This window comes from Heterocephalus glaber, unplaced genomic scaffold, assembly GCF_053883595.1.
Source record: "Heterocephalus glaber isolate CG9 unplaced genomic scaffold, H.glaber_assembly_v1.0 deba00001461, whole genome shotgun sequence".
Lineage (NCBI taxonomy): Eukaryota > Metazoa > Chordata > Mammalia > Rodentia > Bathyergidae > Heterocephalus > Heterocephalus glaber.
In genome coordinates this window covers 5,510,323-5,528,042 of record NW_028258308.1, presented here as the reverse complement: position 1 = coordinate 5,528,042, position 17,720 = coordinate 5,510,323, and the positions used below count along the sequence as shown (strand labels likewise).

The window sequence follows — 17,720 nt, the reverse complement described above, 5'->3', positions numbered from 1 at the left end:
ACATAAGGCAAGAAGCCTGGCACAGGACCTGTAGGTTCTTTATCTCATGATAAGGATGCATTCCAGACTAAAGACTCATTCTTTTGTGCCCAAATGAGGGTCAGAAGACTCCATACATGAGATTGTCTTTCCCAGAAATATCCTATATGATGACAAAAGAGCAGTGGCACATCCTTTGCACCATATAGAAAAGTTAAATCTAAATGAATCTTATTGAAAAACTTAAGACTGTAACACTTCTAGAAAACAGAAACGAAAAATCTTTGTGACCTTTTGTTTGGCAAGATTTCTTAGATTTGACATTAAAAATGTGATTTATAAAAGTAAAACTCCACCATAATTAAAAATTTACATTGTTCAAAATATACTTGTAAGAAAATAAAATGACAAGACAGGGGCAAGGAAAATATATTTGTAAAACATATAAATAATAAAGACATATTCAAAATTGATACAGAAATTCTTCAAATTTCAATTTTAATTAAACTCCCCAATAAAACTGCATAAAAGATCTGATACCTCACTAAAGAACCACATGAAGAGATGATAAACATCCTTACTGAGGAAATGAAAATAAAAATTAAAAGATGAGATACCACTACATATCATACATTGAGATAGAAAGAAAACAATGCATACCAAGTCTTTGTGTGGTCTCAAAACAAATGGAAAGCTAAAAAATTACTGCAATGTATTTAAAATACTTCATTTATTCAAGTTCCTATTTTATATTCACAATCTAATTTTATCTATGTAAGTGTTACCAAGAGTTTATAGAGCACTGAAGTTTAATTTGTATTGTTTGACAAAATGGAGCACAGTGCTTTTTCCATCTCAGAATGTCCACTATTCTACATTTCATTTTCAAATTTTTAAAAGGACATAAGCCTACTTTTAAAAATTATTTCTTGAGAACATAATTTCATACTAAATCCTGTAAATGGGTTCTTTTCAAAATGTACAGTTTTGAAGAGATCATTTGTACCTTTCATTCTTAGGTTTCATTAACACATGTTTACATTAGGCAGGACACAATTTATATTGATAGCAAAATAATACTTCAAAAAATCATAGAATTTTATGATCAGTGGAGATCATGGAAAGCATATAACTTCTCAAGTTCACAAGACCTCAGACCCATTTTATGGATAAAAAATAGAGGCTCAGAGAGGCTGTGTGTTTTGTTTATATGCTGCCCTTTATTTGATTACAAAGATTCTAAAGTATCTAATTTCTTTATTTCTTATCAGACACACACACACACATACCCACATGCACACACACATATGGAAGAAACATGTTGGGTCACTATTTAGAAGATATCACATTTTGATGTATCAATCATACTGTAAACCAATGAGGCTTGAAACAGAATTATGTAATTAAAGCTGGATGAAATATACACACACACACAGACACGCCCACATATATACATATATATATAAAGAATATAGTGAAACTGCTGGTGCATGTGTCAATATATTATTGTTTAAATTTATTTCAAATTCCTTAGCTATAAATAGCTTGTGTATTTTCAGGAATGAGGCATGTTTATGTCCTTCTAATGTCCTAAATGTTATAATAATCATCTTTTTCATCCTACTGATGCTTCATGAAGATACCTCTATATGCCATTATTTTCTTTCTTATTTTGTTTTATGAAGCTCTATATGTAAAGATTTAGATTCACAATGCAATTTATGTAAACTACAGATTATCAAGTAAATGGAAAAAATAAAATAAAAAGATGCAGCCATTTGGACAAGTTATTTTACAGAGTCTTATAAAAGTAAACACACAATTACTATACAACTCAAAAATCTCACTCCTACACATAACCAAGTGAAATGAAAACTTATATTTGCACAACACTTTTTGCAAATGCTTATGACTTATTTATATTCACCAAAAACTGAAAAAACATCAAGTATACTTCAGTCGGTGGGTGGATAAACAAACTGTTGAACATTCATATACTGGAATATTATTCAGCAATATGAAGGAATAAACTACTTATATACTTATGATGGATAATTGTAGGATATTTTCTGCTAATTTAAATGAAGAAAGCAATTTAATTCAGAAGGCAATATAAGAATGATTCTATTTATGGTCTCCAGGAAAGCAAAACTACAAGGACAGAAAATAGATCAGTGGTTGTCATAAGAAAAGTTGGTAAGCTCATTTGGGCAGTAAATTATAGAGAGTTAACAACAGAAAATACTGAGTTTTAAAAGAATATTTGTCATCATCATGGTTGTCTCATTGCATTCCATTTAATGTTTTACATTAGCACATGACACACATTATCACAATGTATTTTACTGAAAGATAAATCCACAGAGATTGTTTTATTTATTTACAGATATGAACCTTAATATTAACTAGCAATGTCATATTTACAAATTTTTTTATATGCTAATTTGGGACTTTTTTGCATTTTCCTTTTCCAATAGCATGGGTAGCCTCATCTAGAGCAATGAAGTCTGTATGGCTGATCTAAACCCTTTTAATAAAATCACACTCCATTGCACTCTTGAACAGTTATTGCAGAAAGGCCCATCTGTGAATAGGCTCCTGATAGCCCCTGTCTAAGTCAGCACAAAAGAATGATCAAAACTTAAAACAAAACTCCATTTGTAGATAAAAAATGAATTTTATAGACCATTATAACCTCAGTTACCTCTCAGCAGTATTTTGAGGATTATTTGGTCATTATGAAGCTTCAAAAACATATCTCAGAAAAAGTAGGAATGGATATATTTTTGAATATAAGTAAGTTTTATTTTAATAAAAAAATCTTTAAATGATCCCTTGTGATGGCTTCAGTAGAAAATTTAACAGACACAATAAAGCTAGAGCTCAAGAGATTTTGCTTACCTGGGATTTTTGTTATCATAAATTTTATCATTAAACTTTTACCCTTAGAAATGAATTCATATAAGACAGCTGATATTTCAAATTCGTGGGGAAAGTATGTTGTTTATTTAAGTAGTTGAATTTGAGGAAAAATTCCATTAGAACACAAATCTAAAGAGTAAAATGTATGTGAAACTGGGAGACACATTAAATAGCTATTCTCTTTTTAAACTTAATAGTTCTACATGTAATAGAACTTTAGTCAGAGTAAAATATAATTTATTTAATTGTTAAAAAATATTTATTCTCATAGTAATATGTATTATGGGATTAATATGTATTAATATGTATTACTAGAGGGATTGTGAGGCAATTATCAACCTATTAGAAAGCAGTACATTTTTAAGCATTTGGCTCATATAAAATTGTGTGCAATGAGGTGGTATGCTGATAGTAAATTGGCCTTCATTCTTTCTCTCCTTCATACTAATGTTACAAGTATTTCTATGAAATGATATTTTGTTACAATAATCAATGTTTCTCCAGATGCTATACAAATTAAGTTTAAATCATAAATATTCAATTGAAACTGTTCAAAAATTCTTGCATAGTGATCTATCATAAAATGACCAAATCTTTAAGGAACTTGATGCTTATTAGTAAAAGAACAGGAACTATATTTGAGCAAGAAGAAATTCAATTACTCATGGGATTGCATAATGTTACAGCCACTTTGGAAGATAGTTTTCACTTTCTTACAATTTTAAAAATAGTCTTAAAATAAAACTTAATAATCATACTCATAAGTATCCAATTGATTCAAAATATGTATCTACATAAAATATTGAAGTCAAATGTTGTAGCAACTTTATTCATAATCACTCAAAACCAGAAGCAAACTAAATGTTTGTCTATAGGCCAAAAGATAATACTATGAAACATTCATCCAATAGAATATCAAATTTATGAAAAAAAAAGAAATACAGCATCCCCCTCTTACATGCTATTTTGCTGTCCATAGTTTCATTTACCTATGATTAACTCAGTCCAAATATAATGAAAAAAAATTCCAGAAATAACCCATAACTTTTCTTATTGAAGTATATTTTCATATTTGTTATATTATGTTGTCAATACTACTAACCTCTTACTGTGCCTAATCTCATAAATTAAACTTTTAGTTATGTATGAACATGAAGAAAAAGTTCATAAAAGTTTGAGCACTATTCATGGTCTCAGGCATCTACTGGGGATCTTTGAATATATCCTTGATGGATATGAGAGGGACTAGTATAGACTATTAAGTCACAAAAGGACAGCAATTAACATTAAATACATATAGAAAATTAAAGATATTCTCCAAAAATACTATATCCTGTATGATTTCAATTACACAAATTTCTAGAAAGACAAAACTATGAAAATAATACAAAATTTAGTAGCTATTGAAGGATTTGGGGAAGGAAGGAATATTTGAGAAGGAAAAGTGCATAAAAAATTTTAGGGTGGTAAAACTGTTCTATATAATATTGTATTAGTGGAAACATGACACTGCAAATGTGTTAAAATCAGAGGAACTTTACAGTTTGAAGATTAAACCTTAATTAATGCAATTTAAAAACTCATTAGGAGGTCAGAAGATAAGTTTGGCATGCTGAATATGAGAAAACAATCTAACCACATTATAAATACATAAAACAAGTTCCAAAATTCTGGCAGTTTACCTCTATGATTGTCTATAAAAATACATGGTCAAAATCTAATCATAACAAAAGCACAGGACATATATCATTTGAGAGGAATTCTACAAAATGCCTGACCTGTGCTACTCAAAACTGTAAAAAAATATCAAATATAATAGAGTTGAAAGTAACTGTCACAGCTAAAATGAGTCTAAGAAGGTGATTTTTTTTTTATAAACACATCAGAGTTTTATTGCTTGAAGAATACAGCATATGAAATCACAAGAATGTCAAAATTAAAAGTCACTAGTCTTCAAGCATATAAAACATTATTGGATGCAGCAAAATATTAACCTGAACTCTGCATCAAAAATAAAAAGGTATGGAAAAATACCTAAGTTATTTACTTGAGAAATAGATACACATAAAATAGAAGTATAAGGATGTTACAGTACAAATTAGTAAAGCCAACAGGTATTATTTCTCTAGACTAGACTATCTTTGGTACTTAAACTTTTAAAACACAGTTCTTTTCATTTTGTCCAAATACATTTCATGGGTAAAATATCCATGAAGTAACTTCAACTTAAAACATTCATCAAAATTACTAACCTTCTTGTTACATGGGTGAAGACTATTTGATAAATACATAACACTATTTCCCTTTTCTAAAACTGCAAAATATAATCATTAACAAACCTAATACTTGTAAACATTACTTACTTAGCTCGCTCTTCAATTAAAATTGGAATCCTTGCAACTAGGATATATCTGGGGGCTTGATGAATATAGAAATTTAAATGATTTGGCAATTGACATAGGAATTTAATTACTTCATATTATCTTAACTGGCTTTTATTGTCTGTCCCCAATATACGAACAATATGCAAGTTCTCCACACACTAGATTCCTGTAACAATCACTACTGTACTTTGTTTATTGGAACCAAATTAAAGCTTCTCCCTTTTAACAAGCAGATTGAAGCTATTTGTTTCACATAGGGGTGATAGATCATGACACACTTTCTCCAACAAAACCAAACTTTTTTAAAAGCTATCATTCAATTATGATGAAGACAATGATGCCATTTCTAAATGTAGCAGTAGACTCTAGGACATCTAGTCAAGAAAATATAAATGTAATGCTAAAAGCAAACAAGTAAATTACAGCTACAAGTTAAAATTTTTTAAAAAGGGCCCTTTTTCATAGCAAGCATGCTCATTACCTTTCTTTTCCCCAGTAAAGGTCTGAATAGTTGTTAATCCCAGTTAAACCAAAAGAACACAAGCAATTGTTCAACAAGTTCCGACTAAATATTTGAATAATATAAACATGGATGGACTAAGCAAGAAGTACTATTGACAATTATTGCACTGGAGTGAAATAGTAAGAATCACAACAGTCCTCAAAGGTGGGCAGTCTTTGAAATGTAATACCATAACTCAAGATAAATTATGTTGTAATAAAACTAGTTTTTACCTCTATGCAAAACAAAATAAAAAAATAACTCACCAAATTTATATGACTACTACAGAACACACTTTTTCCTAGTTTTTCAATGCCTTATTTTGAAGTTTCTCTAAACAAGTATAGCCTGTATATACTCTTTTTAAAAGACAAAAAATTCAGATACTATAGAACTGAACGTTTTTTAACCAACCTGATCCAATGAATTCTGCCTCATACCACACTACACCTCAATTGAAAATTCTGAATTTTAGTTTAGTTAAAAGGGCAGAGGAATTATAAATGCACATTAAGAGCTTTTGTATAAATTTCACTGTATTTTTATAAACTTGAAGTTTTTCTGTAACACTGTTTTTATTGATCAAATAAAGGCCTCACTGCTATCTAAAATTTCATAAACACCATTAAAAATTCAAAATTGATATTATACTGAACCTTAAATTTTCAATAGATCAAAGAGACAGTTTTTACATGTTTAGCACACAATAAATGAAACTGAATAGCAGCCATTCCTAGAATACCAATGGTAAGTCCACCAAGATGCATACAAAAACTTACAGATAAGCATTTCTTTCACTGTTTTGTTGTGCAAGAAGAAACATCTATAGAGAAAACAGAAACTCAGCTGGTGAATATCAGATATCATCATCATCTTCTTCATCTTGAGAAGATCCTGCCTGATTAGTTGCACTGGCTGAGGCAGCAGCAAGCTGGGCTTGTTGTGTAGCTTGCTGCATTTGAAGCCGTTCCTGTTGTGCCAATTCTGCTTGTTGCTGTCTAGCTTTTGCAAATAATTCCTGTTGCTGTCTCAATAACTCTTCTTCAGAAATGCCAAGGTTTTCCAAACGAGAACTGGCCTTTCTATTTTTTAACGCTACCATCTTGCATTCTTTTTTTTTTTTTTTTTTTTTCATCTTGCATTCTTGTAAGACTTCTTTTACTTTGCTGATGTAAGACCCAAAGCCCGAGTGCTGGTATGGCATGCTCTGGTGAGATCACCTTCTTTTCTGATTTGCGGTGAATCTCATTGGCTTCAGAAGATATAAGATGAATGAATTCAGTGCAGCAATGCACCACCAGCTCTGGGGCATCGTCGGCCACCCAGACATTGGGAAGAGTCTCTTCCATCATCTTATTGATGGCAGCTCTGGGAATAGTGAGATCATCATCGTTGCCAGATGAGGAAGCCATCGGATCTTCTGTCTTTCTGAGCTCCGACTTTTAAAAATTCCCGGCTCTGGTCCACTACTGGAGACTTCTCAAAAGGCCGCCTCTGCGAGTGATCCTAGAGCACTTGTAGAAGAGGGTAGAGAAAATGAGGAAGAGAAGAGAAGCGAGCTCCAGAGGGCGGAACCGTTGATTCTATGACAGATTTAGGGATAGTTTGAGAGGAAAGTTGGGAAGGCTCGGGACTCTGGGGACACCATTGACTAGGTTGGGGAGGGGACAGCAAGATGGCCTGGAAATTTGAGTGGCTGGGAACCACCTTCAAGTCTTCTCAGAGAGGCGGGAGCTGTCCTCTAACCGGTCCTCAACTGCGCCGAAGCCAGAGCGAGGCCTGGAGGTACAAGCCTGACCTGGGCGCTGGGCGGACACCCAATGGGCTGGGCTCTACGCAGCTCGAGCCCCAGCTGCAGTCCAGCCAGCAGCTGTTGCCGCCGCCTCATCAAACCATCCTCAGACACCCGCGCTGCCGCCTCACAACTCTCCGCCGCTTAAACTGCAGCAGCCACCTGGGAATGAATAAGAACAGACCCAAGCACCAGGGAAGTTTCTGTGGCGCCCGCCGTGGCCCTTTAGCCGGAATGCAGGTAGTGGAATCCAAAGCAGTGGCAACGGTGGTCCAGGAGGTGAAATTTTAAATGACATTGTAAATGATATCCTTGAACAGAAAAAGAACACGAAGTAAATACTGAGGAATTCTGAATAAATCATGTACTTCAGTTAATGGAAACATATCTATATTGGTTGCTATAACAATATCAATACCAAATTCACCATAAAAAGCATCAGTTTTAAGATGTCGTGTGCATGTGCCAAATACCCACAGTGAAAGTAAACATTATATTCATCAACATGAGCTAAAATAATAATAACAATTACAGTGAAAAATAAGAAAAAGGGATCTAAAGACAAGAGAAGTGGGTGGGGAGGAAAAGAGAAATTAAAAAAATCAAGATATATTAAGTACGTGCATCTACTCCCTAAGATAAACGTAAACTTCATGTATTGCAAAAATGTACCAATAATATAAATTTTTTTAAATCAGATTTTTAGAAAATTATTTTATTAGTACACATTTGGAGTAATGAATTTTATGTTCATCTTGGGGAATAGGGACGTATACCAAATACACTTTTTAAAAAATTAAAAAAATTTATTACAATGTAACAGAAGTAGATATTAATAAAGAAAATATAAAAACATTTCTATATAAAAATTTTCATAGCAAAAGTAATTAGAGAATAAAGAGACTGCATATCATGATTTTAAAAGAATATATTTTCTATTGCTAATCTACCTCATCATTTCTTAAAAATACTTTAATGTTTTGTGCATAAAACATTTTAATTATTAACACAATGTCTGACACTCAGTATTATTTTGAATAATTTCTTCCTATTTTCCAATATTTTTTATTCTTTTTGGTCCTTATTTACACTTTCAGTTTCTCACACCAGAAAGACAATGTGATATTTCCATATGTATGTTTGATTTATTTCACTTAAGAGTATGGTTTCAAGGTTCACCCATTTATCTAGAAATGTCCCAAGGTTATCCTTCTTTATAAAAAATCAGAATTTAATGATAGAGGAAACAATGTAAGAGGCCTGTCAGTTCTTATGTCTAATTTTAAAAATTAATCTAAAATTGCTTTAAAATAAAATTTATGAAGAAAAATTGAGAGAAATGTATATATATGATATATTAATTTTAATCTCTTCAAGATGACAAAATTATAGATATAATTATAGCTCTTTTTAAATTTTTCAGAAGTATAAAATACAGTGAGGAGACTTGGCATGTGATAATTCTTTTCCAACTCTTTCCCAAATCAACAGAAATGTAGAATATGGAAACTTTTTCATAATATGTAAAAACTGATTACCCTCACAGGAATATTAATCTAATATTTCATATGGGGAGAAAACCATATATCCTGAAAAGTTCCTTAAAATAGTTGCTTAAAGCAATAAGATTCATTTAAAATCAATAAGATAAAAATAAATGTTGGTCTTTAAAGTCAGAGACAAATTATTATGGAACTTAAGTGTTTTCTTTTTTTTAATTTTAAGGATTTATTGGTACAATTTAGATTTACAGAATGATCACATTCATCATAGAGAATATGTACCTGCACATCACATATCTAGATTCCTTTTTCCCCTCCCCCCCTTCAACCCCCCTTTCTCATCTAAAAAAGCTCCATTTCCATTTTTTCCTTCTTTTCTCATTTTTTTTTCTTTTTTCTTCCTTCGTTTTTCCCTCTCCCTCTCAAGAATGGCTAATATAAAGAAATCAACCAACAACAAATGTTGACAGGGCTGTGGGGGGAAAGGAACCCTTCTCCACTGTTGGTGGGAGTGCAGACTGGTGTAACCACTGTGGAAATCAGTGTGGCAATTCCACAAAAAACTGGGCTTAGAGATCCCATTTGAGCCAGCTATTCCTCTTCTGAATATCTTCCCAAAAGAATTAAAAGCATCATAACACAGTGATATATGCACAGCCATGTTGATACCAGTTTGTAATAGAAAAGTCTTGGAAACAACCCAAATCCTCATCAACTGATGAATAGATAAAGAAGATGTGATTTTACCACACAATGGAGTATTACTAAGCCAGAATGCAGTATAAATTTGAGAAATTTATAGTTAAATGGATGCACCTTGAAGTTACACTCTTAAGTGAAATAAATTGGACACATTTAAATATCATATTGTCTCTGTGGTGTAAGAAATTGAAAATGTAAATAGGCTCCAAAATGTATAACAGACAATGTGAAATAAGGAAAAATTTCTCAGAAAAATTGGCTCCAAAAAAAATAAAATAAAATAACTCCAAGAAGATAGGATTTAAATATACATTCACTAAAACATGTAAGGAAGTTTATTTGTGGAAGTAGGGTGATTATAGTTCCGTTAGTAGTTGGAATCTATGAAAAATTTTCCAGTATTTTTTTCTACTGTACTACAACCTAAAAACCACATGTAACTTTTGCATACTCACTGTACATTTTTAAATTAGCTCTGGTTTGAGAGGCCATAATAATCTCCATTTGAACAGCTTTTCTCTAGCTATACTTACTTTTGATTAACTAAGGCCAAAAATTAAATTTAAATTGATTAAAATTCTGGAGAAAAAAATATTATCATGTTTCTGAGTATTTACATAAAATTTAAGTGGAAATTAATTATCCACAGATAATTGGTGAACCACAGATTCTCGTCCAGACATAGTCAAATTCTTTAAATTCAATTTGTCTTTATTAGATTAACTTCCTTTATTACTTAAGGTCTTCTAGAGGAAAATAGTTTATCAATCAACTGATAGATTGATATTTATAGAAAGGGATTTCTTAGATATGTTTACAGAATCTGAAGAGGAGGAGTCATAGGATCAGAAGAAGAAGGATTATAATGTCTATCTGAAGATTCAGAGGCCAACAAATCTAAAATGGCTGCTTGTACACCGAAGAATTAGAGAATTTGGTAGCAGTCAATGGTTGAAGAACTGGAAGCTCACTGTAGGATAACTGGGGAAGAGTCTGTTAGAAGGCTGAAGAGTCTATACTGGAAAGTTGATGAAACTGAAGACAAACATTCAAAGACAACAAAAGCAATAGAAAAAATCAAACCTTCTCCAAAAAAGGAGCACACTTCCTTTTTCTTTCCCTTTTTATTCTTTCCAGGCTATAAGCCTATTTGCTGGTACCACACACATCTGAGTAGTTCCCCTCTCAGTTTGCTGGCCTACATGCCAATCATCCACAGACACACCCAGAACTTTATTAGCCTGAAAGTCAAATTAGCATATCTCAGTTAATGATCACATTTCCTTTCCCATCAAAAGATCTTTCCTCTTGCAGTAACTCATTAGATTCAAGAGGTATTGCACAGTCTAAACTGTTAATTAATTAAATTTTATTAATCTATGAGCATAGTAATCTAAGGATGTACTCCAATGCATCCCCAAAAGCCTCCATTGTGGAAAGCTATTAATGATTACTATGCTCCATCACCATACACAATATCACAACTGCCCCTTCAGATTTCAGGAAAAAGAGAAAAATAAGTGTAGTGCATTGAGACTCCTCATATTTTAGAGTTTATCAATTTCCTACCCTTATGACTGGAAATGTTATTTTTTTCCTTAGTATCAATCCTGATTCCAACTTCTATCTTCTTAGAGGAAAAAAAAAATTAGGGACCCCATTTTCAAATTTGTCCCTTGCTTTCCTATTGTTTACAGTTTGTTTGTTTTTTTCAAACATTGACATACAGTTTACCTTCCTTTTACCACCATGTGTAAACAATATGAAACATCTGTTTGATATATTGGACAACAGAGCTAAATAACCAAATTTCATGGCAGCTTAAAAAGTTCATTCCTAGCACAGTCCAAGATTTAAGGATATGTATCCCCATAAGGATACATATTGCATAAAATATTGTAAAACTGCAGACTCTCTACCAAGTATTTCCAGTTCCTGTTCAGATAATATTCAAATATTGATAGTCCTAGTAGTTATATTGAAATAAACCACCTTGAAAAAAAGAAAGAAAAGTTTATAAAAAGACAAATCAAAATTCCTTAGTAACCATATATCTATTTAAATGAGATTTCCTTTCTGCAAATAATTTTCACTTTATTCACAAAAGAACAATAAATCTTCTGTACTTGAAGATAAATATCTTCAAGTATCTTCCTTACCCAATAATTCAAAGGAAAAATTCAAAACAATTAAAGAAAAATATAGGAATTAACATCCTCTTTTAATTTGTTTTAAATATTTTTAAAGTTTAAAAAGTATTAAGGCGGGCCAGGGATTTAGGTCAGTGGTTCCGCTGTCTGCCTCACAACCGCAAGGTCCCGAGTTCAATCCCCAGTACCAAAAAAAAAAAGTGTTAAGGTTTGTAATTCCTAGTAGAAAAACATTATTTAAATAAATAGCCTAATGGGAAACCATTGTAAAATACTTCAGGTGAATTTGATGAGGCAGGGAGTGGGGATGGGGGAATTATCTTCAAAGCAATGGAGCTGTACTGATGAGAAAAGGCCTGGCTGGAGACTGGTCTTGTGACCTTGAAGGGTGTATCTCCCTCCTTGGCTCCTTCCTGTTCTCTCTGCTTCCTGCCTGCCATGAAATGAGCCACTTTCCTCTGTGCCAGGCCCTTTCACTAAGCACTTTTTGCATCTGAGCCAGCCACCCATGGACTGAAACTTCTGAAACTGGGAACCATAATAAAGATTTCCTTTTTTAATTGTAGGTGTCAGATATTTTGTCCCAGCAAAAAGAAAGTAAGAAAGACACCTGTGGAGTAGGGTAAGCTAGGCTGTCATCTCTAATGGTGTTTTTCTGTGACTTCCTTTTGAGGATGAAGAATTGCATTACCTTATTGCTTTGGTGTTCACATAGGCTGCTACAGCTTTATGGGATCTGAGATATAGAGCACATGCTGTTTTCATAATGAAAAGGGGCAACTTCCCTTGTCAGAATGATGTGTAATAAGAAAAATGACTTGAAGTATCTCATGTAATTTTCCAAATTACCAATACTGGACAATTATATTCAAATTTGAAGGAAAATTCTGTAACATAAATTAGTTAATTTAAAATGTAAAATGTTTCTACATAAAACTAAATTTTAAGTTCAGGAAATGTATTTTCTCATGTTCCACATATTCTCTTTGGCTTAAATCATTAAAAAGAAAGAAAGAAAAGAGCTACAGACCTTATAAACATATGGATGAAATGGGAATGAATTCAGTTTTACCATCTCATATTACAGTTGTAGTTTATGAAACACTATTTCAGATGTTGGAGAAATTTTAATTTCTTTTGTATATTATCATAACTGCATTTTTATCACCAGTTTATAAAATATAATTGTTAAAGGTGTCAAGATTTCTTTATATTTATACCTGAACAAGTACATTAATAGTTTACATATATGAGACCATGAATAGGAATAAAGATATGAATAACTAATATATGTTTAAAGGTTTTAACATATAAAATTATATACAAAACTATAAAAATGTTATAGTAAAGAATGGTCCACATCATAGAGTCCATATAATGCTATTCTGACCCCCAAACTGTAACTATTACTGAAAAAGTATTTAATAAATATAGTATAAGTTACCATAGTACTTTTTTGTTGTTGTTGTTACCGGGGATCGAACTTGGGTCCTTGTGCTTGCACTTGCGCAGCAGGCAGCGAAACCACTGAGCTAAATCCCGGCCCTACCATAGTATTTTAGAGAAAACTTTCAAATTCAGATTTTTTTTCCCTTTAAACATGGTATTCCTTTTGAGAACTTAATACATATTAAGGGTTTTACATTTCATCATCCCATCTATTCCTCATTTCAGAGGAGATTTATATTTTAATATTTAATTCTGACAAAAAAGAAATTAAGGCTTAGATAGACTAAAACAATTTTCCCCAACAAAATCAAATACTATTTGACTACTGACCACTTGCCCATATTTTCATATTTCCAAACCTGATAATTTACAAACTTTTTTTGTAGGTATTTGTACTGCTTGTACTGCACTTACACTTAATGCCTAATATGAAATATGCCACAGAATTCTCAGATTTTAAAATGAATTTGGCTTTACAAAATTAAAAAGGCACTTTATATCTCTTTCTAAAAATTGAAACACTAATATTTAACACTAATTTTTCAGAAAGTTTCATTCACACATCTATTTATTTATAAATTATTTAACAAAGATTCTTAATCCCCAACTATGTCACAAGTGCTATATTACTTAAAATTGATACAGCAGGAGAAACGTTAAGTAAATTTCATGATTCCATAAAAAAAATGTTGTAGATGTAAAAGATAGGCAATAAATTAAATACACGTACATCTGCCATTTTAAATGGTGAAAAATATTTTGGAGGAAAGCAAAGTTCAACTATCACAGTAGAGTAAAAGTTATGTTAAGATTTATTTTTAAATGAGATGATTAGAATAGTCCTCACTAAGGATGAGAGCAAAGGCTCTAGTGTTGTAGGGAATTGGGTGCTTGTCTGGGTAAAAAACATTCCAAAGCCCAGGCCCTGCAAGTACATAGTCCCTGAGTTGAAGTAGGTATGGAGTTTTAAATGAATGGCCCAATGGTCAATGTAGATCTAAGAGATGGTACAGTAGAAAACAGTGGAAGATGAAGTAGGTGCAAATGACAAAATCAGAAGCCTCAGGCTTTGTATGCCGCTGTAGACTCCAACTATGTCTTAAATGAAATGAAGACTTTTGGAAGATATTGAGCACAAGTATGATGTAACTCAAATTTTGGAAGTATGAGGTGGCTACTAAGTTGAGAGGCAAGAGAAGAAGCATAAAGACGTTAGGAGGGAGAACTAGTAACAGAAACTTCATTTTACATACTACATGGCCCTTATTGACCAGAATAACTATAGATATTGAATCAAAATCTGGATACAAAAATCTGAAGTTTAAAAAGATGTCTTGGGAGGACACATAAATCTGGAGTCATCAGTTTATGGGTGGTGTGAGATTTACCTATAGAATGTCAGCAAAGAAAGTCATGGGACATTCTACCATTAGGAGGTCAGGTAACAGATGATGGAAAATTATTAAAAGAGACTGAGAGAGAAGGATCACTACAGAAGGATAAAAAGGACAGTATGTTGAATGCCTCATGAAGAAAATGTTTCAAGGAGTTAATGAACAGCTGTGTCAAATGCTGCTGGTGTGGAGGAAAAGGTGAACACCAAGACATGAATAATAGATAGAGTAACATGAAGATCATTGTGTGTCTTGGCAGTATTCATTGAAAGGTAGTGAAAATGTTGGATATGAGTGGATTCAAAATAGATGAGTAGCAAATAAGTACACATAACTCTCAAAAAGTGAGGTTGAGAAAATGTTTCTGTTTTATAGTTTAAGAAGAAAAAAAGTAAAAACTAGAAATAGTAAATAAACATATGAAAAAATGTTCAACATCACTGGTCATTCAAGAGATGCAAATGAAAACAATGCTGAGATACCACCTCACTCCAGAAAGAATGGCTGCTATCATGAAATCAACCAATAACAAATTCTGGCAGGGCTGTGGGGAAAGAGGAACCTTGCTCCACTGCTGACAGGAGTGTTGACTGGTGCAAACACTGTGGAAATCAGTATGGAGATACCTCAAAGAACTAGGACTGGAAGTCCTATTTGACCCTGCTATTCCACTGCTGGGGATCTTCCCCAAACAATTAAAAGAATCATACCACAGTGATATATGTGTGCTCATGTTCATAGCAGCACAGTTTGTGATAGCTAAAACTTGGAAACAGCCCAAATGCCCATCAACTAGAGACTGAATAAAGAAAATGTGTTTTTTTAATAAAATGGAGTATTACTCAGCCATAAAAAATGAGAAATTAGAGACATTTATAGCTAAGTGGATGCACATTGAGGCTATACTCTTAAGTGAAATAATTAGGACACACGTATAAATACCAAATGTTTTCTCTGGTGTGAGAAACTGAAAGTGTAAATAAGGACTAAAATGTATAATAGGTAATGTGAAATTGGAAGAAAAGGGGCAAAGGGGAAGGAAGTTGGAGGGGTAGGGGAAAGGAAAGAAGGGAATGGAATTAATATGAGAAAATGGAAAAATAGGAACAAAATCTTTGTAAATAGAGAGGAATGGAGGGGTTGAAGGGAGGGCTGGGCAAGTGTGAAAAATAAGAACAAAGAGAGACTATGTAAAGGTGCAAATTTCCAATGATGAATGTCATTATATTGTATACCTAAAATGTACCAATGATTAGAATGAATAATCGATAATGCAAAATAGGAAGAAAAGGTCCAAAGGGGTAGGGGTAGTGGGAGGGACAGGGGAAAGGAAAGAAGGGAAAGAAAAAATGCTGAGAAGTGGAAAAAATGGAAATAAAGTCTTTTTAAATAGGGAAGGGTGGAGGGGGTGAAAGGAGGGCTAGGAATGGGAAAAAAAATAAGAACCAAGATGCGCCATGTAAAGGTACAAGTTCCCAATGAGAAATGCAACTGTGTTGTGTATCTAAAATGTACCAATAAAAGAATTTAACAAAAAAAAAAAGAAGAAAAAAAGGCACATTTTTTTCTACTAAAATTAGAAAAATTTAAGTTGCAGGAAGGATAAAAAGGAAATGCAGAAGGAAATTCCTTGAATAAGAAACAAATCATGGAATCTGGTCTCCAACAGAAGTTCCCAGCCCATGGGCCTTGGATCATACCATCAGTAGTCTGTGAGACCCTGGGTTGCACAGCAGGTACTGATATGTATTTACAGTCTTTCCATTTTTTGGCTGAGCCCTTCATCCTGTCAGCTCAGCCTTGGCATTAGATTCTCAAAGGAGCCACACCTTATTGTGAACCACCACAAGAGGGGTCAAGACTTTGAGCTCCTTATGAGAATCCCAAAACCTCCCCTACCCCAACTTGGTGGAAAAAATCATCTTCCATAAACCTATCCTCAGTGCCAAAAAAGGCTGGAGACCACTGATCTATAGTGTTTAGGCACTATAGGTTTTAAAAAGAATTCAAAAGATAGTAACAATATATAGCTGTAGGCAGGTAGGCAGAAGAGGTGGTTGAAAAATTGTAAATGAGTTCTGATTTATCAAAATTTTCTAAAATAACATGAGAAATGAGGTGTAGAGGCAGAGGGGTGTGAGAATGGGAAGAAAACTTAAAAAATTAAAACCTTGCACATTCAACCACTCCCCAAGACAAATGTGTACTTCATGTACTGTAAATACATACTAATAAAAGAAAAAAGAAAAAAGTAAGGTCATACCTACAAAGGGCACAGGAAGAGGTACTAGAGTTTGAGAAGGTGATCCTTTATAAATCATCATACAAAATTAGAGAGTGAATAGAAGACATATGGTACTATAATTCCTTTCTAACATCAAGAACCTACTGGCCCATGTACTCTTTAACTGTTTCTTTGGCTTTGTCTCCTCCAGACTCAAAGCTATACAGCTACCAAGATGACAATGTCTGGCTCCTATCAAAGTCTTTAGATAAACCCTCTGTAGAGTAACTCTGACTCCTGATCACAACTATGACCCTCTTCAGCAGGAAGTTGCCAGACTGGTCTTGTTTTATGGTATTTTCTATGATATTCAACATCTTATCACTAAATAATTTCACTAGAGAAAGAGAAATGTACTCAATGCCTCTCTGAAAATTTTGTGAACCTACCAAAGGAAAACTATGATTTCAACATAGGTTATAGTTTAATCACAGTTTGAATTTGATTGCAAAACTGAAGGTCTTTGTGTGATACTATTGCTCCACTTTCTGAAGTCTGTGAATGCATGATCCTTTCACTTGTATTTATATCTGTGCAACATGGGATGCTCATGAGAAATTTTTAGGATATTTAAGTTAAATTGTAATAAATAATATTTTCTCACTTGCATGCATTTTACTTTCAAATTTAATAACTTTTGGAGAGAGTTGTTTAATTTCC

At 32.9% G+C, this 17,720-nt stretch overlaps 1 pseudogene; it reads right to left on the bottom strand.

Annotated features, from left to right (window-relative positions):
* Positions 1-5,273: 5,273 nt before the first annotated feature.
* On the bottom strand, positions 5,274-7,592 carry LOC101707727 (protein Dr1 pseudogene; annotated as a pseudogene).
* Positions 7,593-17,720: the final 10,128 nt, after the last annotated feature.